Here is a 25,646-nt window from a genome sequence, read left to right on the forward strand (position 1 = left end):
ACAAAGTGTGACAAAAATAAAAAACTTAAAAAATGGAGAATTTATTTTTTCTTATGCTGTTTTTGTGGGACACACTTGGAATGCTAAGCTCACCTGAGTTCCTATACTCAACATTCCTTTATACTCATGATATTCTGGAGTTTTTTCTTTTTTGTATTGTTTTATGCTTTTGAGTCACACCAAGTGATGCTGAGGGGTCTTCCTGCCCCTGCACACAGGAATTACTACGGACGGTGTTTGGGGCACCCTATGGGATGGTAAGTGGTCAGCTGCGTGCAAGGCAAGCAAGAATTACTGTGGTCATACCCAGAGGATACTGGGGATGGAATCCGGCTTAGCTGTGTGAAAGGCAAACGGGGACCCTATAGATGCTGAAGATAAATCCCAAACCCATCACGAGCAAGGCATGCTCTCGGGCACTGGGCTACCTCTCTGGCCCATTTTATTGCTTTTAATTTGCATTTTCATTTAAAGTATTTTTTAAAACTTTTTGGTGGCATAACCAGTTCTTATAGTAACACATATAACAGGTTACTTAGAATGTTTACATTCTCACTCAATCACTGACACAGAAGCTCTGTTCACCTTTCCACTCTGATTAACCTTTGTTTTCTGAGTTCACTTTTCTTTTATTAATCTCCCCCAATGTCTTTATGCATTTCTCATTGATTTTTAACTTTTCTCCCAAATGCCCTTTTTCATGTATTTTTCTTAGCACCTATGATTTAATAACCAATGTATTAGAACTATTGGGGGAGGGAGCCACAGTGAAGTGGGGAGGGCTCTTGCTGTGCATGCAGCTGATGCAGGATCGAACCCTGACAGCCCATATGGTCCCTGAGACCACCAGGAGTGACCCATGAGTGCAGAGCCAGGAGTAAGCCCTGAGTAAAGCTGAGCATGGCCAAAAAATAAATAAAATAAAAATAGAACTATCTTATCAAGTTCAGATTAATTAAATGATTCTAGGGTGGTTTGTTCATGGTTTGGGGGGAACAAATCCAGCAACACGCAGAGATTTTCCTGGCTCTGCACTCAGGAAGCACTCCGGCATGATGGTGGGGCTGTATGGAGAGCCAAAGAGTGTGAGAGCTTTCTTTCACTTGGGTAACCTGGGTTCCATTCCAGCCTTCATATCTTGTGGGGTACATAACTGGACTCACTATAAACAGTGTTCCTCTCCCACAGTCCAGGGGCATGTGTCCATGGACTGAGCAGAACAGTCTCCGAGTAGCTTTTTCCAGGGGAACTCTTCTTTACAGGGTGGGCACTTAGTTCCTTCTGGTCGCCCACAGAAGACATCCCACCTGTCTTGGCATCGTCATGAGGCTGAGGGCATAATTGCTCACTCAAGATTTTGTCATAGTGTGCATTATCACAAAAATTCCTCCTGGGTTGACTGCTATCCTAAAGAACAGCAGAAAAGGATTCCAATTATTATGCTGTGCCTGAGAGTCTACTCATCCAGAAAATTCTAGATCTGCAGGTTGGTTTCTAACATTTACCCAACTTGAGTGCAATTCTGACACGTGGATGGATTTTCCAAGCAACGACCTAACATTTCAGCAAAATGGACAAGTAAAATATGCCAACGGCAGGTCACATAGCTGTGTAAATTTTTTTCAACTGACACACAAACAAAACAAACACAAACACTGTCCTCCCGTTGTTCATCGATTTGCTTGAGCGGGCCCAGTAACGTCTCCATTTTGAGACTTGCTGTTACTGTGTTTGGAATATTGAATACGTCACGGGTAGCTTGCCAGGCTTCGCTGCGCAGGTGAGCTACTCTCGGTAACTTGCTAGGCTGTCCGAGAGGGATGAAGCAATCGAACCTGGCTCGGCCGGGCTGGCTGTGAACAAGGCAAACACCCTACTGCTGTGCTATCACTCCAGTCCAAGATACAGTAAGTGGAAATAACTACCTCTGCAGAAAACTGAAGCACCAGTTTAGAGTGAAAATAAAAGGGCCCGAGACTGGGTTTGGTACTAGCTTAGTGTGGAGCTTAGTGGGATAGCTTAGTGGAATACACGTGCGAAGGCAATGATGCACCCCCAGACAGCCAAGACAGACCTTTGAATACATCTCACCTGAAGCAGATTCATCTCCAGGATCAACGAGTTTTTTGTTATCTTGTTCTATTTACTTAGGTGGGGAGAGGATGACACCAGCATTACTCAGGGATTCCTGCTGCTGGGGCTCTGGGGACCATTTGGGGTGCTGGGATGGAACCACAGTTTTCTTCCTGGTGCCAAGCAAATGTGCTTCCTAATGCAAAACCATTAGTGCTGAATCATCGAGTTCTTTTCAACAATCACACTTGTCCTTGCTGCCTATCAAATGTAAAGTCACAGTATTTACCCTGGAATAAAAATAATTTTTTGGGGGGTGCTGTAGTACAGGGGTAGGCATTTGTCTTCCCTACAGCCGGCCCAGCTTCAATCAAAGGCATCCCATATGGTACCACATGCACCACTAAGAATAATACCTGAGTGGAGAGCTATGAGAAACCCCTGATCATCGCTGGATGTAACCCAAAAAGAAAAAAAATAATAAAATATGTAATTTTTAGGTTTTAGAACTACTGATTTTATGCAGCAACAAGGTTGGAACTGGAAGATACCGTCTTGAGTGAAGTTAGCCAGAAAAAGAAACAAAAACAGGATGATGTCACTCATCTGTGGAATACAGAACACTGGATGGGGAAATGTACTGTAAAGGGGCTGATTAAATCATCCCATATTTAATTGTTTAGAGAGAAGCCGGACAAAGAAGGAAATAAATCTATGGGCAGAAGAGAACCAGAACTTTACATGGATCAGGGATTCATTTACGCCAGGGACATCAGTGAGGGGTGTAGCCATTTACCAAAAATACAGATGCAACAGAACTAAAAACAAGAAATCTAAGCCGCACCCACTGAAACTTAGTCATGTGGTTGTTCAGATGAGAGCCGGGGGTGGAGTGGGGACTGATGTTGGGAGGGGATACGGAAACATGGGTGGAGGGAAGCTGACACTGGTGCAGGGAATGGTGCTGAATGCGTAAGTACAACTATCAATAATTTTGAAAATTCTGGCACTTTAATGAAAATTAAAAAAAAAACAATACAATGAAATAAATTTCCAGATTTCAGCACCCACTGAGGTTAAAGACTTCTAGTCCCAGCATAAGGCTCTGATATTTTTCCTGTGGTGCTGAGACATAGATATGGTTGTGGGGATGGAGCCGGACCCCACCTTTCAAGTGACATGCTTGGTCCACTGAGCACTCCAATAGCATAATATTTAGTTTCAACAAGAGAATCTTACAGCACACTTATATGCAACAAGCCTGTTCCCAAATGAAACTGCTGTAATGCCACATCCTGAACCTGTGATTTGAGTTCTGAAATCAAACAAAATGCACAATGAGGATTTTAGTCCAATATTGAATGGAATGCAATTGAATGGCTGAGCAGGTGGAGGACATGGTTCTCACAGTCTAAACAAGCCAACAGAAAGGGAAAATCTGCGGAAAGTGTTCCTGCAGGAAAGCGGCAATTCCCGAACAAGACTTTTGGGTTTTATTTTTGATCAGACCCAATGATGCTCGAGATACCATAGGGGAAGCTGGACATCAAAGGTAGATGGTGTCTGTAAGGCGAGCAAACTCCCTGATGCACTGCTTTTCTGGTCCCAATTAGCTTCACTATGGGCTTATACTCACAATTTAACATACACACAATAAAACATTTTTTTGTGTGTACAAGAGTACAGCAGGGAGGCATTTGCCTTGCATGAGGCTGACAGGGGTTGATCCTTGAGAATTGCCAACAGCAACTTAGAAGAACTACCAGGAATAACTGCTGAGCATCCCTAGTCCCCAAAACAAAACTCAATTTCATCTTACATTCAAAAAACCATGGCAATGATCCAAAGGCAAAGATATGCAGATAAGCATGTTGTCAGATTGACAGAGCGGGATCCAGAAAGGGTACCCGACCCTGTAGGTGTACAGTCAGGCTGGTTATTCAGCCAGGGGGACAAGGGTCCTGAAACTCATGGACTATTCAACAAACCTGACAGACGAGGAAGAATGAAAACAAAGTCAAGAAAGCAAAGCACAGGATCTCTCCGTAACGAACAGCTCCGAGGAGTGAAGGGCAGCGTGATCGCAGCACAGATGCCTGATCCAGTGGGCCGGGGACACAGTAGCATGTTTCATACACACTCAGGGCACCCACACACTGCCCAGGGACCCCGGCAGGAAGGGTCCTCAGACACTCACCTGCACACACACCTCTCCTCCCCGGCCTTGGGTCTCCTCTTCCAGCCAGGAGATTAACGCAGCCTTCATCCCAGAAATCCCTGCTCCATCCAGAGACGGAGGAATGGATTAGTCACAAGGAAGGAAAAGGTGACAAGTAAACCTCGTGTGTCCCTGGTTTAACTGGTCATACTATTGAAAAGGCATGATCATAACATCCACTTTCAATATGCCAAAGATTGGTGGGGAGTGAGAAATAAGACAAGGTTTAAACTTAAGAGTGAAACAAGGGAGTCCCAGATAATACCACAAAGATCCCAGCACTGTATGTAGTTTTGTTTTGGGGTTACACTTGGCGATGCTCACGGGTCAATCCTGTATCTGTGTTCAGGAATCACCTCTGGTAGTATTGGCTCCATGGAAGGTCAGTGATTGAACCCGGTTTGCTTCGTGTAAGGAAGCGCCCTCCCCACAGTGCTTTTGGAGCATCTGTAATAACCGGAGTTTATCTTTTACCTTTACTTTGAGCTTACAATCCCCCAAGTCAGTCTTGATGACAGGTGAATCTGAACTTTGTATTTGAAGAGAATACTTCCTATTCTATATTCCCATAAGCCCTTTTATACTTTACCATAGAGCAATGTTCTTTGCTTAACCACAGAAAGACTACTAAATATGCTCCTAATATTTGGCCCATATCCTGAAATACATCTACTCCTGGAACCTGTCATATTTACTTGACTCAAGCTTCAGTTGCTATACTTCCTAACACTCCAAAAAGGGAGGTCACACACAGGGCTGAGATGGAACTGGGGAAAATAGCAAAACTACCCTGCAATTGAAATGGAATAGTCTAGAAAGCATGAAAGAACAGTCTTGATATGAGCTGTTATGAGAGACAAGACCTGATGAAGGACAAGCTCTACCGGCCTGAAGACCTAGAATGGGATTTATGGTAGAAGCACAGCAGCCTTGCCCTCAGAGTCCAGACAACTAAATTTTGGAATCTATATTTCTTACTATTTTATCCACATATCTGCAATTATTAATAAGTAATTTAATTGTTTAATATTTTCTAGTAGATAGGGAAAGAGGAAAGCAATATAATGCTGTTGATCCTGGAAGAATCGCTCTGTATAGCCACTGGGAGACAGTGTCTCCTTGAATTCTCCAGAATTCTCTGCGTCAAAACCCTTTATCTCTGTAGGGTCTGGAGCCATAGCAGAGCGGGAAGGGCATTTGCCCTGCACGCGGATGACGCGGGTTCTTTTCCCAGCATCCCATATGGTCCCCCGATCACATCCAGGAGTAAATTCCTTAGTGCAGGGCAAGGAGTGACCCCTGTTCATGGCCAGGTGTGACCCAAAAAGCAAAACCAAACAAAAATGCTTTACCTCTGTAAATGATCAGTCACCCCTATGTGTATTCCTATAGCTCAACACCCTTCAATGATCTGTAGGTATGCTAACAGTTTTGCATCAAACGGGACATTCTGAACATCAGTCAGTGGTCCTGCATATCTTTGTTCCTCTTCTGACTCCAGCATAATATCCCTTTAGAGATTCCTCTGAGAGGCAATCAGGTATGTTCATCCCTCTGGGGTGAAACTCACTGCCATGTTGACAGAGGTAACCACATCTTGAACCAGCACACATTAAGGGAGGATGAGGCCATCCCACTCCACACAATGGGGCCTGAGGATGAGACACTGCAGCACTCTAGGGGTGCTCAGGGAACTCCCTTCTCCCCACTCCAGAAGGGAGGAACCAACCTTCACCAACACTTTAGGGTGATGGGCCCCAGTAGTCACTTGATGGAATCCTGATCTCCTACAATGGAACCATATTAGAAGGTGATGGACTTACACGCAGTCACCCCAGAGACAAAGCCAATGAACACTGCTCCTGTGAGCACCGGGCAGAGTAACATCTAAGCACTGGCCCAGGAGGACCAAAAGAAAGCAACACTGGGTTGGACCAAAACTCTAGACACTACTCCCCCATGCCAAACCCTCACATCACAAGTTCTAGGGATGAGTATGGGGCACTCAATGTCCAGTGAGCAACTCAAAGATGTTGTGGACTGCAGGACTCCTGGGTTGGCCACATGCAACACAAGTACCCTATTTGCTGCACTATTGCTCTGACATTTCTAAATATTTTCCCAGCACACCAGCAGTGACCCCTGAGCAAAACTTCCCTTCCCCATACTCAAATATTTCCCTTTCAGAAAAAGAAAAAACAAATATACTGATGAACCCACCCCCAAGAGCCAGTTTTCCTGATGTTCTGGTCAGGGAGAGATGAAGAAAAAGGGATTGTTTGCAATTGGACATGTGGAAGTAGAAAATATTTTTGCAGGAGTATTGTTGTTTATTCAGCTATTGATTAGGCTGACTGAAATGGGCATGAACTCCACCTTACTTTTTTTGGATAATTTTATTTTTTGAATCACCCTGAGAGAAGTTACAAAGCTACTGGGTTTAAGTCTCGTTCATACAATGAAGCACCTTTCCCTTCACCGTGCCCATTTTCCACCACCAAAACCCCAAGTATACCACCATTCCACACACTCCTCCTAACTGTGGGGGCATATGATTTCCACATTTCTCTCTACTTTGATTGCATTCAATATTTTGACACCAGATCTACCATTATTATGTTTGGGATTTTACCCCAGCACTCAGATAGTTCAAAAAGGCAACAGTAGACAATTTGTTTTCTATTGCTGGTTATAAATAACATGATTTTGTAATTTTGAAATTTTAAAAACATGGAGGGATTTTTCCCAATACCTGCTGGGTTCCAATATTTGCTCCTGAGTTTCTGGGATCCTGGCCATTAAGCAGCTTTATCAGGAGCCAGAGAGGTGGTTCGTGGGCATGATTTAGGCTACTGTTGGGGCGGGGAGGAAAGGGCCGGCTCAACCCCCCTCCTGTGAGGCCCCACATATCTCGTCACTGTGGGCACAAACGTGACTTTCCAATGGCCTCTGGAGAATAGTGGCCAGCGAGTCACCAAGGGGGAGCAGTGGAGGGACAGCACCAATACCCCCTGGGGTGGCCTGGGGATAGTAACCTACTGCAGAGTCCAGACTCATTTCTGCCAAGACCTGCTGGGTTTCGAGATTTGTCTCTGAGTCTCTGGGATCATAGCCATTAAGCAGCAGTGATTGCAGAGCGGGTAGGATGTTTGCCTTGCACGGGAAAAACCCGGGTTTGAATCCCGGCAATAATACGGTCCTCTGAGCACTGCCAGGAGTAATTCCTGAGTGCATAAGCCAGGAGTAACCCCGTGTGCATCGTTGGTTGTGACTCAAAAAGAAAAAAAAATAATCCAAAGAGTAAATTTTCAGAGGCAAAAACCTCTCACTTGTGCAGACACGCCCCAAAGTCCCAACCCAAGCACAGGAGCAAAGGAAAATGAAGGACCACAAAAATGTCCCTTTCCTTTGGGAGCTGCCTGTAAACATATCTGGAGTTTCAAAAAGTGTTATGTCCAGTCCAAATGCTCCAAACAAGTCCCCGCAGTCTTGAGTAGGGAGGTATGAGATGGCCAAGATCCACACTCTCTGCAGGTCCCTCGCACCAAGGCCCAAAGTCCATGTGCCCACCCTCCAGTGTCATCTTGGACCTGGATGCGATCTTGGCTGCAGGGACCCTCAGGATAACACACTCTCACCCATAACACCTGACCCACAGAACAGCCCCCAATGCACCCCTCAAAAGCTCCAAATTCCCTAATGCCTGGATATACAGAAAAAGTTTTTTAAAAAAGCAAGTGTGAAAACGCCCTACAAGCTGGGGTGTCCTTCCAGTCAAATTCCCAAACTAGGTGGTGCAGGGTGCTCAAGCATTTTTCTCCAGCATGAATGCTCCTATGTTCACTAAGTCTTGAGGCTCCAGCAAAGACCTTTCCACATTCCTTATATACGGTTTCTTTCCAATGTGAATTCTCCTATGTACATGAAGTATTGGGGCCATAGCAAAAGCCTTCCCACATTCCTTACATATACCGTTTCTCTCCAGTGTGAATTCTCCTATGTACTGTCAATTGTGAGGATGTTGTATAGGCCTTTCCACACTACACACATATATAAGGCTTCTCTCCAGTATGAATTCTCATGTGTATAGTAAGGGAAGAGCAATGCGTAAATGCCTTCCCACATGTCTGACACTGATGAGGTTTCTCTCTAAGATGAATTTTCTTATGTGCAGTAAGATAAGAGCACACAGTAAAGGCTTTCCCACATGTCGGACACTGATGAGATTTCTCTCCACTGTGAATTTTCCTATGATTCCTAAGGTACCGAGATTGACAGAAGACCTTCCCACATTCTTTGCAGATATATGGTTTCTCTCCAGTGTGAATTCTCCTAGGTGCAGTAAGTCTTGAGGCTCCAGCAAAGGCCTTTCCACATTCCTTACATATATACGGTTTCTCTCCAGTGTGAATTTTCCTATGTTCACTAAGTCTTGAGGCTAAAGCAAAGGCCTTCCCACATTCTTTACATATATACGGTTTCTCTCCAGTGTGAATTGTCCTATGTACACTAAGTCTTGAGGCCAAAGAAAACGTCTTCCCACATTCCCTACATATATACGGTTTCTCTCCGGTGTGAATTGTCCTATGTAGACTAAGTCTGGAGGCTACAGCAAAGGCCTTACCACATTCTTTACATATATACGGTTTCTCTCCAGTGTGAATTCTCCTATGTTCACTAAGTCTTGAGGTTTCAGCAAAGGCCTTCCCACATTCCTTACATATATACGGTTTCTCTCCAGTGTGAATTCTATGTACAGTAAGTCTGGAGGCTGTAGCAAAGGCCTTACCACATTCCTTACATATATACGGTTTCTCTCCTGTGTGAATTCTCCTATGTACAGTAAGTTTTGAGGCTCTAGCAAAGGCCTTCCCACATTCTTTACATATATACGGTTTCTCTCCAGTGTGAATTCTCCTATGTTCACTAAGTCTTGAGGCTTCAGCAAAGGCCTTCCCACATTCCTTACATATATACGGTTTCTCTCCAGTGTGAATTCTCCTATGTACAGTAAGTGTCGAGGCTGTAGCAAAGGCCTTACCACATTCCTTACATATATACAGTTTCTCTCCTGTGTGAATTCTCCTATGTACAGTAAGTTTTGAGGCTCCAGCAAAGGCCTTTCCACACTCCTGACATATATAAGGCTTCTTTCCACTATGCATTTTCATATGTCTATTAAGAGATGAGGTGTGAATAAAGGCCTTCCCACAAGTCTGACATTTATGAGGTTTCTCTCCTGTATGAATTATCCTATGTTTAATAAGATGTGATGATTTATTGAAGGTCTTCCCACATGCTTCACATGCATAAGGTTTCGCTCCTGAATTTATATTCATATGGTCATGATGGAGTAACCCTTCACTCACACTTTGTTCTTCGTGATGACTTTTCCGGGGATTCTGTCCACTGTCGTTTTCTAAGGGAACACCACAGCGCTGAGAACATTGGGAGGTTCTGCCACATTCTTTACACTTAGATGGGTTCTGCTCACAGTGACTGTGATTGAGAGTTTGTCGCTGTGAGGGACTCACTATAAACAGTGCTTCTTTCCCTAGTGGGAGATTTTGTGACTGTGAACTGAGAACAACACACTCCAAGGAACTTTTTCCAAGGGAGGGCTTCTTCAGAGTGAGGTAGCTCTTGCCATTCTGATCACCCTCAGAAGACATCCCACATGTCTTGGCGTCCTCATGGGGCTGAGGGCAGGATTGCTCACTAGAGATATTGTCATAGAGCGCAGGATCAGAGACATTCCACTCAGTCTGGCTGCTTCCCTGTAGAAGCGCAGAGAAGGATTCCAATTATTGACCTATTCACCGAGTCTTCCTGTCAAAAAACTGAGCCTTGAGAAGTGGTTTCTTTTTTTTATTTTGGGTTACACCTAGTGATGCACAGGGGTTACTCATGGCTCTGTACTCACGAGTTACTCCTGGTGTTGCTCAGGGAACCATATGGGATGCTGGGACTCGAACCCGGGTTGGCCACGTGCAAGGCAAATGCCCTACCTGCTGTGCTATTGCTCCAGCCCCAGGTGTGGTTTCTAACATATGCACCACACAAATGTAATTACCTACATATGGATTGTCTTATTATTGAATAACTTCGTGTTAATGTAAGTTCAACGCACAAAATTGATGGAAGCAGATTCATAAAATTCTGTAACTTTTCTCCCCTTTAACGTAATGAAGAAATACAACTGGAAATAATTTCTTCTAGAGAAAACTGATGCATCCATTTCAAGAGAAAATGAAATACATCCACGGTGGGTTTGGTTAAAGCTCAGAGTGGAACCTGTAATGAAGGAGTGAAGACAACGTTGCATCCTCACCCAGCTGAGACAGACCACGTGGCCATTGCAAAGCTCTCACCACAAGTGACTGCTTTCAGGATCAACAAATTTTTTGTTGTTAATGTTTTTAGGTTTCTATTTATTGGGGGTTGGGTGGGTGGAGGGACACACCATGCAGTATCTAGGATCAGTTCTGTGGGTCTACGATGTCTTTAGGGAGTGCTGGGTAAGGACCATCCATCCCTATGCAAAGCAAGTATATTTCTCACTGCACTATCTCCAGGGCACACAAATTAGCTTTTTAAACGACTACAACTGTCAAGCAAATGAAAACTCACAGCATTTTTATACATGGTTGATTTCAGCACCTAGTGAAGCTAAGGGTCCTCTACTCCAAGCATCAGGCTTTTGAATTCCTCCCTGCCATTCCCAGCCCTCCACCTTAACAATCACATACCTGGTCCACTCCCGCTGGCATAATACTATTTGTTCCGAATTAGCAAATCTTACCAACTCACTCGTACTTGCTGACCCCATTCCCAAATCAAAGTGCTGTAATGCCAAATCTTGAAGCCGTGGTTTCAGTTCTGAAACTGAACATAACATGCAGTTCAAGCAATTGTCAAAAATGTAGCAAAATGATGCCATGTAGTTAGAGTACATCTCAGTGGTACTCAAAGTCCATAAAGTCCTACACTAAAGAAAAGATTAGGTTAGTGGAAAACGATGAGGATCTTGACAATTCTACACTAGGTTTTGTTTTTGTTTTTGAGCAGACCTGGTGATGTTCGGGGAACGAGGTTATTGAACAGATTATTGAACAGGTCATTTTCAGTCACTGCAAGGCAATCCCTGCTGTACAGATCCAAACTAGCTCTGTTATGGTATTACTTATTCGAAAGCCATGGAAGCAACTTACAGAGTCATTCTGGACAGACATACCATGGGAATGAAGAGGAGTGTGAGTGCGGCACAGACCCATGGATCCAGGAGCCCAAGGCCCCAGCCTCAGCACTATGTTTCATACATGCTCAGGGCACCCATACACTGCACAGGGCCTAGGTCAGGAAGGGTCCTCAGACACTCACCTAAACACAAGTCTCTCCTCCCCGACCTCAGGGATCCTCCTTCCAACCAGGAGATCACCGCAGGCTTCATCCCAGTGTGCCCTTCCACAACAGAGACAGAGACATGGATAAGTGACAAGGAAAAGGTGACAGGAAAATCCCCTTGTTTCCTGATATAACGGGGCACATTACTGAAACACATGAACTCAATGTCCATTTCCAAAATGCCACATATTTCTAGTTATTTGAGAGGTAAGACCCAAGAAAATACCACAAATACAAAAGACCTGGCCTTGTGTATGGCCGACAGGCTGTTGATCACCACAGTATGTTGTTGGTTATTGTCTTGTTTGGGGTCTAACCTGGCAATGCTCAGGGACGACTCCTGACTCTGTATTCTGAAATCAGCACTGCTGGTGCTCGGGGATGACATGGGATCCCGGGGATTTAACCCAGGTGCACTGCTTGCAAGAAAATCACTTTCCTAACCATACTGTTTCTCTAGGCCTAACACCACATGGAGTTTCCTGAGCCCCTCAAGAACTCATCATGGATTTCAGTAAAACTAAATGCTTAATAAATATGGAAATGGCAAAAGGTGGCAAGAGACCCTTATTTTTAAGCTAAAAATGTATCCAGAAAGAGAGCACACCAGGAGTTTCTCACAGCCAATCCAGTTGCAATACCCGACATCCCCTAGGGTCCTTCACGCCAGCCAGGAGTGATCTCTGAGTGCAGAGTTCAGGAGCAAACCCTGAGTCCTGCTGAAGTCTCACAAGAACCATTAGAAGTATCTAGAAGCACTGAAATAGGGCAGTGTCTGATGAGTTGAGAGAAGAGATATCAAAGCCCCTGTAAGTAAAGGCCCTCCCGTTGATCATCGATTTGCTCGAGCAGGCCCAGTCTCCATTGGAGACTTTGTTGTTACTGTGTCTGGCATATCGAATACTCTCGGTAGCTTGCCGGGCTGTCCGAGAGGGGCGGAGGAATCGAACTCGGGTCGGCCATGTTGGCTGCGTGCAAGGCAGACGCCCTACCCGCTGTGCTATCGCTCCAGCCCTAAAGCCCCTGTGGTGGGAGAGATAGTACAGCACATAGGGCAGAAGCACTGCACACACATGTGGGTTTGATCACAGGCAGCCCATAAGGTCTTGGAGCAAGGCCAGGTAGAAATAATCCCTAATCCCTAAGGAAAAAAGAAAAAGCAAAAAGCGTCTGATTTGAGTGCCTGGTGCAAAAGTATTAGGAGTCAGGCACCACATTTTAAATTGTCAAGAGGTTTCAGTCCGTGGTGTGTCGGTTTCTGAGCACTCTTAAGAGTCATCGTTTAGCATACAGCCAGGAAAACTGTGGACTATGCTCCCTAAACAAAGGCAACAGCAAAGCCAATTAAACACACAGAAGTTCGTGTAGTACACAAAGCAAATTGATTCACCAGTGGATGGAACTATTTAAAGGGACCTGAGTGATAACTGGGCAGATAGGGATCTTCCCACAGACACAGTCGAAACGGGTTGATCTGAATCACCCAACAGGGTCCTGCTACTCCACAAGACTGATTCCTAAGGACAGAGCTGAGAGTAAGCCCTGAGTACCCACAGGTGAACTATAAAAAAAAAACAGGTTGGAAACAATTACCTCATGGCTGTCCAGCATCCCAGCCCGTCACAGTCACAGCTACTGTTGGGCACACAGCTGCGGCCAAACCCCAGGGAGCCCAAGCGGGTCTGTCCAGACACAGTTGGCTCCAAACTGCTCTCACCTACAGCCTGCAGATGCTGGTAGGTCTCCAGCATCACGTCCCTGTAGAGCTTCTGCTGAGAGACCACCAGGCATGACCATTCCTCTGGGGTGAAGTTCACAGCCACATTGTCGAAGGTCACTGCGTCCTGAGTCAGCACACAGGGAGGGTGTCAGTTAGAGTCTACCTTAGTCTCATTCCCCCTACTGTGAGGCCAGGACCCAGGGTCTTATATTGACGCTAGGCCTCTCCCCTTCGAATGAACCAGTCTCCATGCACACGCATGGCTGACGGGCCACAGAAATCACATAAGGCAGCTGGATCTGCTAAAATGGGAGAATGCTATACATAAGGTTCTCGGATATATCTGCCTTTCCTGGTAACCCCAGGTCCAATTCGAGCACCACTGGTCCAGTGAGCACTGTAGAGAGGATCACCTGACCGCAGACTTGTACAATCCAAAAGACCATCCCTGGGTGCAGCAAAAACCACTGCTCGCTCACTGCTGCACCACTACAGCTCATGAACACTAGGACTGAGAACTACTGTCCATATAGACAACTACTCAGAGTGGTTCATGGCATGTGTGCCTGTAAGAACTCACTGCTCAAGACCGCCCCAAATCCCTCGCAAAGAAGGAGAATTTTCTTGACCCCAACATCTCTACTGACCTCAAAGATCCTTGACTCTTTCTCCTTGGGATCAGCGCATGCCCAGAAATCCACACATAACTTTATGTGAACGTAAGACTGTATGACTGAGAAGGCGCCCAGAGCAGGAAGGACAAAACAGGGGAAAAATAAGTCCTGGGGTCCAAGTCAGTGTAGTTGACAGTACACAAATGTGGCCAGCACAACCCAGGGCATTCTGATGCCCATCAGTTGTGAATCCAGAGAACAGAGTAAAGAGGATGGCTGAGTGCAAAAACAATGCAAAAGAAATTGAAGCAGCAGGTTGGCATAACAGGACAGCTGCTCCGGGAACAGCGTGTAGGACTGGCGATCCACACCATCCTATATGGTCCCACAAGCACTGTCAGGGGCAATGCCAGTGTGCAGTACAAGGATTTATTGTGAGAATCCTTTGCTCTGCACCCCAAATTGTTGATTATCAATTTGCTCGAGCGGGCCCAGTAACGTCTCCATTGGAGACTTTGTTGTTACTGTGTTTGGCATATCGAATATGTCACAGGGAGCTTGCCGGGCTCTCCGAGAGGAGCGGAGGAATCGAACTCAGGTCGGCCATGTTGGCTGCGTGCAAGGCAAACACCCTACCGCTGTGCTATCACTCCCAAATAAAACAGAAAATCCAAGACAAAATCTTTGGACCTCCAGCATCCCATTGGTTTCCTAGACATGTCAGGAGTGATCATTGAGCACTGAGCTTTGAGTATTCCTTATGCACCGCTGGGTCGGTCCCAAAGCCAAATATGTCGCGGTCCGATCGGAAGTCTCATCTTAGAATCCATCCAAAAGAAACTCAAAACAGATCGCCCAGGAAGCCCGGGCACTGCTGGCACTACCGCATGCCATTCTGTCCCTCTACTCCTACCTTTGGACGGTTTATCAGAAGCCGCATCACCATCTTCTCCTGCCACTGTTGTGCTGAGAATTAGCAGGAGGCTCTGTGCAAAGACCTGTAGAAGTCAGAACAGTGAGCACCAGAGAGCAGCACCTCCTCCCACCCCTGATCTCAGACCAACCACACCCGCATAATCCCACCTCAGGGAGACAATGGCAGAAGCTCCTGTCTCCACTGGGGATGCAAATTTTGTTGGCATCTGTGCTGCACTTCAGGATAGGAGCCTGGGCCCAGGCAATAGGAGAGGAAACAACAGCCGTCTCTGGTCCCCGAATTCCTCCCTGAATTGCACAGGAAAATCCCTACAGGTCCAGCCTCAGGCTGACTCTGAGTCCCGGTGCTCCCAAGTACTGGCGCCCCTGCAGCTGGCAGCAATGCTGCCCCCTGGGAACTATAGCCTGGATGTGGCTCTGCCATGGGGAAAGCCACAGGGACATAGAGTGGACAAAGCTTCAGCCACTCTCTTGAAGCAGGGACAAGAACATGCACCTGGGCACTCTGTCCCGGGGACCAAGATCACTACTGGGTACAGTTGGGTCAGAGTCACAGCCCTGCTCTCTCGCGCTGGACCTTAGACCTTATGGGTCCTAATTTACTCTATCCCTGAAACGGAAGATCTGCGTGAGCCTCAGCCAACACTTGCTCCTGCCGTCCAAGAATATATTAGAAAACTGTGCAAACAGTTGGTTGAATAGAAAAATAATTCAAATAACCAGGGCATTTACTAGGGACCATAATATGAACTGTCAGGAGTTAAGACCTGAGCACTGTAGATTATGACCAAAAATACTGCAACAAAAAGGCAAATTCGAAGCACAAGAAACCAACAGAATTCATGTGCAAAATAAGAGGGAAGAACATTTAAATAGACAAACAGCAGGTCCTTAAAACTTTTATTTTCTGGCATAGTTTTCCATGAATTATTATTCTCTTTTTCTACGATCACACGTTTTCTGTGTGCAAGTGCATGTGTCCGTGCGGGTGCGTGTGCATGTTTTTCTTCTTTGAGTCAGAACCAGCATTGCTCAGGGAGTATTCCTAGCTCTGCACTCAGGTTTTACTCCCAGCAGGTGTGGGGACCAGTGGGATTCAAGACACAGAACGTGGGTTGGCTGTGTGTAAGGCAATCACCCTACTTGCTGTACTTTTGCTCCGCCCCTTCCTATATAAATTTCTTCCAAAAATACTAGGAGTGAGTCATGAACACAGCTCTTCCCCCTCACCGCACACACAAATATATTCTTTAAAAAATAAACATTAAAAAGCCCTTTGGAGCTGGAGTGATAGCACAGCGGGTAGGGTGTTTGCCTTGCATGCAGCCGACCCAGGTTCGACTCCTAGCATCCCATATGGTCCCCTGAGCACCGCCAGGAGTAATTCCCGAGTACAGAACCAGGAGTAACCCCTGTGCATCGCCAGGTATAACCCAAAAAGCAAAAAAAAAAAAAAACAACTTTACCCTCAGTATTTATCCCGATTCCAGTGGTTGTCTGCTCAAGGAGAGATGGACAGTCAGGTCTGCCTTACAGCTTGATGTGAAGGACCTGAAATTCATGATCCGGAAAAACATACACCAGTATTGTTGGACAGGCAGTAATGTGACTTGGGCGTTGGACCAGATGAACCGATCAATCCTCTGCATCCCATATGGCCCCCAGCAGTGCCAGGGATAATTCCTTAGCTTAGAGGCTAGAGTAAGTCAGAAGCATCTCCGGGTGTGTTCCCACTCCCCCCAAAAATCCAAAGAATCAAAAATAGCCCCCCAAATACATTTTCATTGGCAAACCTCAGCCACCTGCAGGTCCCCTTCCCCCCCACATACCCCACATGACCCTGGCTAAAACGGCAGACAACGAAGATGACCAGCAAAATATCTCCTGCCATGAAGTGGAGGGGCTGAAGCTCTGCCCCTCAAATCTGGAGATTCTAAAGAAGCTAGGTTAGGGCCGATGGTTCAAACATGGGACTGCTGGGAGGGTTGGTACGGCCAAGACCCGGCTGATTCTCGCATTCAGCCACTATTGCCCCATCCTGGAGCTGGAGACGATCGTGGCCAAAGAGGCCCCCTGGGATCACACACTCACAGCTGCCACCCCTGAACCCTGAGACAGCCTCCACTGCACCCCCAAAGCTCTGCATCCCCCTAAAGCCTCCACCGCACCTCAGAATACACCTGGATTTCAGAGAACAAGTGAAAAACTAGGGCAAAAGTGCCCCCCAAGCTGGATCGGCCCCTCGGCTCAGAGTGTGGAAACGGGAAGGTGCGGGGTGCTCACAGGAGGCTGCTCGAATCCTGCCACAAAACCCGCCTTCAGAATCCCCCTTTAAGGATAGAGCGCAAATTTGCTTGTCCTTTGGCAAGTATACAGCAGCCCCAGTGTCAGTGTCAGGGATGGAAATGAACTATGACATCACTTATGACATCACTTTCATTTCCATAAGGTGCTTTAAAGAGCCAGAGTCTAGGCACTGAGAACCATTTTGCCTCCTAGGTGAATCCGTACTGCAAGGGGGATGGACACAAAAAAAGGCATGGAGAGGCAAATGCTGGAGTGGTCGGTCACACACTATGGGTCCCGGGGGTAAGGAGAAGTCCCCTGATCCTGCAGTTTTCACCAAACATTGAACCAAAGATATCTAGACACACAATGTTACCCTGACTCTTGCAAATGTTCCCTGAGCTCAGACACAAGAGTAAACACTGAGTACTGTATGCTATGGCAAAAAATATAAGAACAAAAAAAGGCAAATTCTACCGAAGGTGGAGGGTGGAATAATGTGCAATGACAAATTCTACAGTGAAACATTTAAAGAGTCAAATTTCTGGTCCTTAAAAATTCCCTATTTTTGATCTTTCCCTGCTACAGAAACTTACAGTTTCTCCGAATCTCTATTGTTCTTTCTCCATTTTGCATCTTTCTTAATTGTATGTGCATATATGTGTGTATATACAAATGTGTCTTTGTGTGATTTTTGTTTGGGGGCCACAAACGGCATATTCAGGGCTTACTCTTAGCTTTACACTCAGGAATCACTCTGGTACGGAATATATGGATGCAGGGGTGGAACCTGGGTCGATTGCTTGGATGGTTAAGTCCTTACTCACTGTACTATCTCTCTGGCCCTAAGTAAATGTGCTCCTAGCACAGCCAAGGTGAGCAAATGTCCTTACTCCTGAAAAACCAAAACTAAGATAGCAAGATGTTTAAAAAACAAAACCCTTTACCTTTGTTGGATTAGAGTTCTAAACAATTTAGGTTTATCATTGGTCCATCATTTCTCTTCTGCTACAAGGAGTTTAGGCTTACTGAGTAACACCCATACCAATGCTCCCGAATCACTCCCATTTCCTTAGTATTCATCTTTAACTTCCAGGTGCTCTGCTTCTCCTATGCATTAATCACCCATTTCCCCTAACCAGAAACTGTGAATTGTAAAGTCAAATTCTTCAGAGATCTCTGGATTTTGTATTTGTGAGTAAAATTTTGACTTTCTATTTCCATAATGTCCTCTGCAGTTTATTTTAGACAAATATCCTTTTTGCTCCTGTACAAGGACCAGTGCAGTCCCAGTTGGGAAGATTCTGCTGGCAGGATCGGGATGGCCATGCCCCCAGCCCTCAGCTTTGTAGAGACAAATGAAGACAATGTTATGCTTTTGTAACTTCAGAGTTATTTGACTCCAGATATTAAACACTCCTGGGCATTTTCATATTTATGAGACTTAAGCCTCAGCTACTCTTAGTTCTTAGCACCCAAAAAGCAAGAGACTGGATGGACCCAGGATAGTTTTGAGCTACCCTGGCATTAAAAAGGGACAGGTAAGCACCATAAAAAATTGTGTCGTGACCCAAACATAAGTAACTGGGTAAGGATCCTGCTGGGGTTAGGAAGAACTATCCTATCCTGAGGAGTGTAGTCTGGGAGCTATAGGAAATATTCCCAATAGAGACACCCTATAAGCTTAATAGATCTTTTACTGTGTCCATTCAAATTAAACAGAATGATTAAGTGTCAATTTAAGATGATTGTTTCAATGAATATGAACTAAGCAAAGAAAAAATATGTCCGTAGAGAAAAATCCTGCCCTTGAGCTGATCTCTCCTTCTGAGTCAAAGTTTTGTCCGAGAAATTTCTCTTCAGGGAAGGGCTTTACATCCTCTGATTGTACAACCACATCTCTGTGTATATGCTACCCCTAACTCTGTGGGATGGGGAATAAAGCCTGTGGGAGTTGGGTGAAGAGAGGGATAAAGAGCAGTGGGAGACTAGTATAGGTGCGCAGGAGAATGGAAGAAACAGCAACTGATCACTGTGAGTCCACCAAGTAAAATGTGTGGGTGCAGTCAGTCCACAGAGTAAAATGGGGGTCCCTTCCCAACAGAGACAGAGAGACAGGGAGACAGAAAACCACACCGTAAGTGAAAATGCCCCGTTTAATGCAGAACAGCTACCATACTTATAGAAAATCTGAGGGGGTGTGAGATAAGGACATAGGAGTTACTGATCATTTATGCAAATAAACATTTGGCAGAGGAAATTCCCATTGGGAGATTCACCCAAGGAGACACTCTGTCTCCCAGGGACATCTACATTGCTTTTATCTTTTCAACTAGTTGTATAAGTTATCAATACTTGCAGATGTTTGGATAAACACAGTAAGAAACAAAGATCCCAACACTTAGTTCTCTGGGCTTTGAGAGCAAATAAGGATTTTAACACTTAATTCTATGGGCTGTGAGAGCAAGCAAGGTTTTACTGTAAATCCCAGACTAAGACCTCAGGCCACTTTGGCTTGTCCTTCCCCATGGGGCTCCTGTCTCTTAAGCTGTAACAGTTTGAATCAAGACCATGCATTTCTGCCTTCTACAATGTCCCATTTGGATACCAGGGTAGTTTTGCCACTTGCTCCAGGTCCATCCAAATCCCACGGCAGACCTCCCTTTTGGGGTGTTAGGAAATACAGCAACTGAAGCATGAGTCAAGTAATGATGACCAAGCAATTATGCCCAGGGGTAGATAACTTCAGAGTCAATCAACTCCCAAATATTAGGAGCACAGCATTGATGTCTTTCTGGATTAACCATAGACACTGTTGTGTAGTAAAAACATAAAAAGCTATAGGGGAAACAGAAAAGCGGGTACAAATACACAGCACTTCAACTATAAAGCAGTACAAATATGAAGCTGAGAATTAAGAGAAAGTTATGGCTCATAAGTAATCAAGACTGACTTGGGGAACTGAGACAATGAGAGGTAAAATACAATGAAATGGTTAAAGATAAACTTTAACTACATTAGGGATGTAAGCAAGGACATGATAAGCTTCTCTGGGAGGAGCAAATGTGGAAATTCACAGATGAAACCTAAAACATTGTTAAGTTAATATCCAGCAGATCACCAAGAGCCTGGCCCCTGTTTCCTTCTTCGATCCTCTGTCACCCTTCACCGGCCAGGGTGGGGAGATCAATCATTGCCACCAAATGCACGCAGCTCATGCCCATACATTATTTGAACACAACTCTCAGTACTCAGTGTAACAGTCGAGTTTTGCCCTGATCAGGGAGAGATGAAGAGTCGGGGTGCAATTTTCAACTTGATTTTAGGGTACAGAAATTCTACATGTTAGAAAAAACAACAACAATGTGGAGTCAGAGAGATAGTAAGCTGGGAGGGGCGCTTCCCTTGCTGACGCAGATTGATACTCGGCATCTCACGTGACCCCTAAAGATGATTAAAAAAAAAACGCAGAGTGCTGCTCCTGAAGTAACCCCGAGCTTCCATAGATGTGCTCAAAATACAACCAAAAATAGCCCAAAATTAAATTTTCACTTGCAAACCGCAACCACCCCTAGATCCTCACACACAGGATGGCCCTGGACATCAGGGCTACTATTGAATAGTGACCGAGGGCTACAGTATCATTTGCCATTGGGGAGCTTCCCCTCTGTCCCTCAAAAATTAACAGTCCTTTTATAGTTTTGGAGGCACCACCGGTGAAACGGACGAGAAACTTCTGACTCTGCGCTCAGGCACCCGTCCTGGTGGAGCTCGGAGAACAAACTTGGTGGGCCAGATGCAAAGCAAACGCCCTAACCGCTGTGCTATCTCTCCAGTCCTCTAAGAGAATCTGCAGGTTTTTCAGCATTGAGGTCCGGGCCAAAGCGTCCAGGGCAGCGTCCAGCGCAGTCCCGTGCTGGGAGGGTCAGGACGGCCCAGCCCCGATGCTCTGCAGCCCCCGCGCTCAGTCCCGCGCCCACCCGCCACTGCCCCACGGTGGAGCTGCAGGGGATCCACAGAACCAGGCACTCAACACCCGCGACCCCTGCGCCCCGACACAGCCCCCCACTGCACTCACCAAAGCTCCGCGTCACCCACCAAATCCCGTGACGCCGCAGGAACCGCCAGGATATTGGGAAACGGCTGAAAAAGCGGCCTCCAAGGTGGCTTGGCCCCGCCCCTCCGTGCAGAGACCGGGAGGCGCTGGGCGCTCACTGGAGGCCGCTAGCGTGCTGCCCCGAAACTGGCCTTCACAGACCCCTTCCACGCGGGACAGCCACTTCGCCCCTCACCTGCAGTAAGAAATGGAGGCTGATCAAGCTTCTTGCAGGCAAACACCTAAATGCCCTGCTGTGATGTCACTTCCGTTTCTCCTAGCAGCCTTAAAGGGGCAGACACCAGCTGTGCAGAGAACAACTAGGAAAATGCAGGTAAATGTGTAAGGCTGGCTGGCTGGCTGGCTGGCTGGCTGGCTGGCTGGCTGGCTGGCTGACTGGCTGGAGTGATAGCACAGTGGATAGAGTGTTTGCCTTGCACACAGCTGGCCCAGGTTCAATCATCTGCATTCTATATGGCCTCCCAAGCAGGGCCAGGCATGCAGAAGAGCCAGGAGTAACACTTGAGCACCTCTGGATGTGACCAAAAAGAAAAAAATAAAGTGCACTGTAGTGGAATGGGCTCACATAAAGGAGTGAAGAAGAGGTAGCTTCAGTGTTCAGTCACAAAGTGGGGGTCTAGAGATAGAAGTCACCTAATCCTGTATTGCACCCTTACTCTGAAGCCAGCCATGAAGATGCAGATAGAAACTTATCTCATAACAACCAAGAGAGCCAGAGAGACCGTGGAACAGGAGGAAAGGCTTCTACCCCTTAACAACATGAGATCAGTGGACTCATGCCTATAAGGAAAACTCCAAGAGGCAGTTTCAGAAACAATATTTCAAACCAACAGTGCCTGAGGGGTAGTACAGTGGGTTGCCCACATGCCTTGAACTCGGTCAACCGGAGTTCAGTCCCTGACATCCCCAATAGTGGCCGGGAACCACCAGGAGTAACCCTTAAATACTGTCAGATTTCCCCCAAAATGAAAATACATAATTAAGTACATAAAACACAGCATACAGACCAACCCCCATCATGGAGGTGTGCATAGGGCTTAAGGCATCAAACCACACTGGTCACTTTGCAGCCTGGCTTGGCCTTGTGCACAGATCTACATGGTGTTTACCATTTTGGTGAATATTAGATCCGTAGGATTTGACTGCTTCCAAAGTAAAAGTCTCAAAACTTTTATCCTCAATGTTTGTGTACAGCGAATGGAAACCTGAATACAAGGAGTGCAGATATGCTATAGCGAATGAAGTGCTTTCTTGCATGTGGCTGACCTGGACAAAATTATGGACAGCACAGCGGGATGTGGCTCCCAGATCAGAACACAGAAGGGCCTGAATAATGGAGGTTTGGCTGTCTATTCAATGTCATAAGGGTTCACTGCTTCATCGTGGTTGATGATCCCCTGCAAACCTGGCCTCTGAGCCAAGCCAGAGTCATAGCAAAGAATAAAACCATGGTGAGACTTGACATTATCCAGCAAAATGCAATTTTGTACCTATTTAATTCGTATTTATTTCCATCCACCTTGCTCTATCACTAAGAACCATTATTTACCAGTTAACTTACTGGGAAGACCAAATGCCAGGACACTGTCATAACCATGGTCCAGGTGATAATCAGCAAGTACATTTCACTTATGGTATTAGTATCACAGGAAACTTTCACATATACCAGGATTATTTACCTCCTTACTGTACATTTGTATCAATCCCCCACGCACTTGTTGAAAATAAAATTGTTTTACCTAAGGTTCATTTTCTGACTCCGGCCATTGTAATTATGGAAGTGATTGATCCAGAATAACTTTTTTCATTTTTTATAATTTTATTTATATATATAAATATATAAAAAAATATATAATATGTGGAGTATTTGTGGGCTGGAGCGATAGCACAGCGGTAGGGCATTTGCCTTGCACGCAGCCAACATGGCCGACCCGAGTTCAATTCCTCCAGATATGTGATTCATCTCTGTCAGCGCAAGGCATTCCAGGGTTGAAGCCTTCAGTGATCTCCTGGCTGGAAGGAGGAGCTCTGAGACACGGGAGGAGAGGCGTGTGTGCAGGTGAGTGTCTGAGGACCCTTCCTGGCTGAGTTCTGGGCACTGTGGGGGTACCCCGAGTGCAAGTGAAAAACGCTGCTGACCCTGGGAGCCTCGAACTACTGGATCCAGGCCTCTGTGCTGTGCTCACACTGCTCTTCACTTGTCTGGACTCTCCCTCAATTATGATCCTGCACTTTAGTTTCTTGGCATTGATATCATTTATCCTGATGTGTTGGTGCATACGATTCACAGTCCTTGGTGTCCCGCCCCTCCACCCCCCACCCACAGTCTGTACATTAGCAGCCTGGCTGCACAGCCTACATTGGTCGGGTGCCTGCAAAATATCTTTCGCCTTTTTCTGTAAATAGTGAATGAGTGATCCCGTAACAAAGCTAGTTTGGGCCTGAGTAATAGTATAGTGAGGACTGTGCTTACCGTGCACTTGGCCGACCTTGTACAATAACATGCATCCCATATGTGTCCCGAACATCACAAGGTCTGGTCAAAAAGTAAAACCTGAACATCTTGTGTGGATTGACATGCTGCTAACACCCATCATCTACTCAGATCTTCTGTTTGCTGTGGGGCTGTTTGGATTGTGAGAACCAAGAAGATGTCCTCCACCCACACTACCTCATTCAACTACATTTCTTTCAATGAATTCTTACACTGTGTATTGCATTTGATTTCAGAACTCAAACCGCAGATTCAGGATTTGACACTGCAGCAATTTGATATGGGAATGGTGTCATTGAGAATGAGTGAGCTGGTAAAATTTGGAACAGATATTATGCCGACAGGATACTCGGTGGACCAAGTGTGTGATTTTTAAAGTGGAGGTCTGGGGACTACAGAGAGGAAATCTAGAGCCTAATGCTTGTTGTTGAGGCCCTTAGCTTCACTGGGTGGTGAAATCACTGCTCAAAACCTAAAGAAATTTCTATTTTTTTCCTGAATCAAAAACTTGATATTTCATTTGATTGAACCTGGAAAATTGTTTCAAAATAACTATTTTGGGGCGGGAGCAGTAGTACAGTGGGTAATGACCCTATGGGGTGCCAGGCGCCCACTGCTGATCTTGGATTTTCTTTTGTTTTGGGTGATTTTGAAGAGGATGAGCCACACCTAGTGATTCTCAAGGGTTACTCCTAGCTCTGCATTCCAGCATTGTACCTGGTATTGCTCGGGGGACCTGTGAAATGGCTGCCCGCCACCAGCCCTAACCACTGGCCCTGGCCTGATATCCTTGTTTCTCCATTATGCTGCTTTGTTTTCTTCCGTATTTATTTTTGTGCCACATTGGAGGCGCTCAGGACTTCATTTTGGCTCAGTCCTCTGGGTTCACAACTGATGTCATCAGTACCCCCGGGATGTGCGGGCCCCATAAGTGCTCTGGCAGCTACAGTGACTCAGTCCCAGGACGTGTGTTTCACCTCTTTTGTCTTTTCTGCTCTGGAGAGCCTTGCCTGCTATGTCACACAGTCACATTCACACGATGTTGTGCTCAATTCCAGGGATGCTCCGGTCCCAGGGAGATGGAGCAGAGGATCTTTGGGACTGAGTCACTACTTTCCGAGACAGATTTGTGACAAACCTGAACCAGGATTTCTGAGTCCTACAGGCACATATGTTACACAGAGTTCTGAGTACCTCGCTGAACATTGAGTTTCCCTTTTCATTGCTAGGACAAGAGTTGTGTGTATGGGGGGATGCTTAGTATTTGGGGCCACATCTAGGATCACTTTATTGGTCTCTCTGAGTTTGTGTTCAGTTGTTACTCTTCAGTGCTCACTGGACTAGTGGTGCTGTGATTGGCCCTGGGGTGTCTGTGTGTAAGGCTGACACCTAACAGGAACTTTGTACTATAGAATTCTCACATTTTATCAGATCCAGCTTCCGTAGAATGATTTCTGGGGCCTGTCAGCCAGGAATTTTGAGTGGAGGCTCGTTCTTCCTGAGAGGAGACACCCTGAGCTGAATGCTTCTAGGTTCCTGGTGGTTTCCTACTCACTGCCAAGGGAATAGGCTGGGGATGGACCCTGACTCCTGCTCCTGTATGTCTCCTGACTGAGGATGCGGTGACCTTTACTCATGTGGCCATAACCCTCACCCCAGGAGTGGATGTGCTTGGCCATATATGAGAGAAATCTTTATAGGGACATGATACTGGAGACCTATGAACATCTGCGGGCCATCAGTGAGAGCTGCGTGGGAGTGTGTGCCAGGAGAGACCTGTAAGG

At 46.0% G+C, this 25,646-nt stretch overlaps 1 pseudogene; it reads right to left on the reverse strand.

Moving 5' to 3' along the window:
* The window catches only part of LOC130022173 (zinc finger protein 208-like), a 442,428-nt pseudogene that overhangs the window by 167,518 nt on the left and 249,264 nt on the right, over positions 1-25,646 (reverse strand).

Source organism: Sorex fumeus, unplaced genomic scaffold (genome assembly GCF_029834395.1).
Source record: "Sorex fumeus unplaced genomic scaffold, SorFum_2.1 ptg000019l, whole genome shotgun sequence".
Lineage (NCBI taxonomy): Eukaryota > Metazoa > Chordata > Mammalia > Eulipotyphla > Soricidae > Sorex > Sorex fumeus.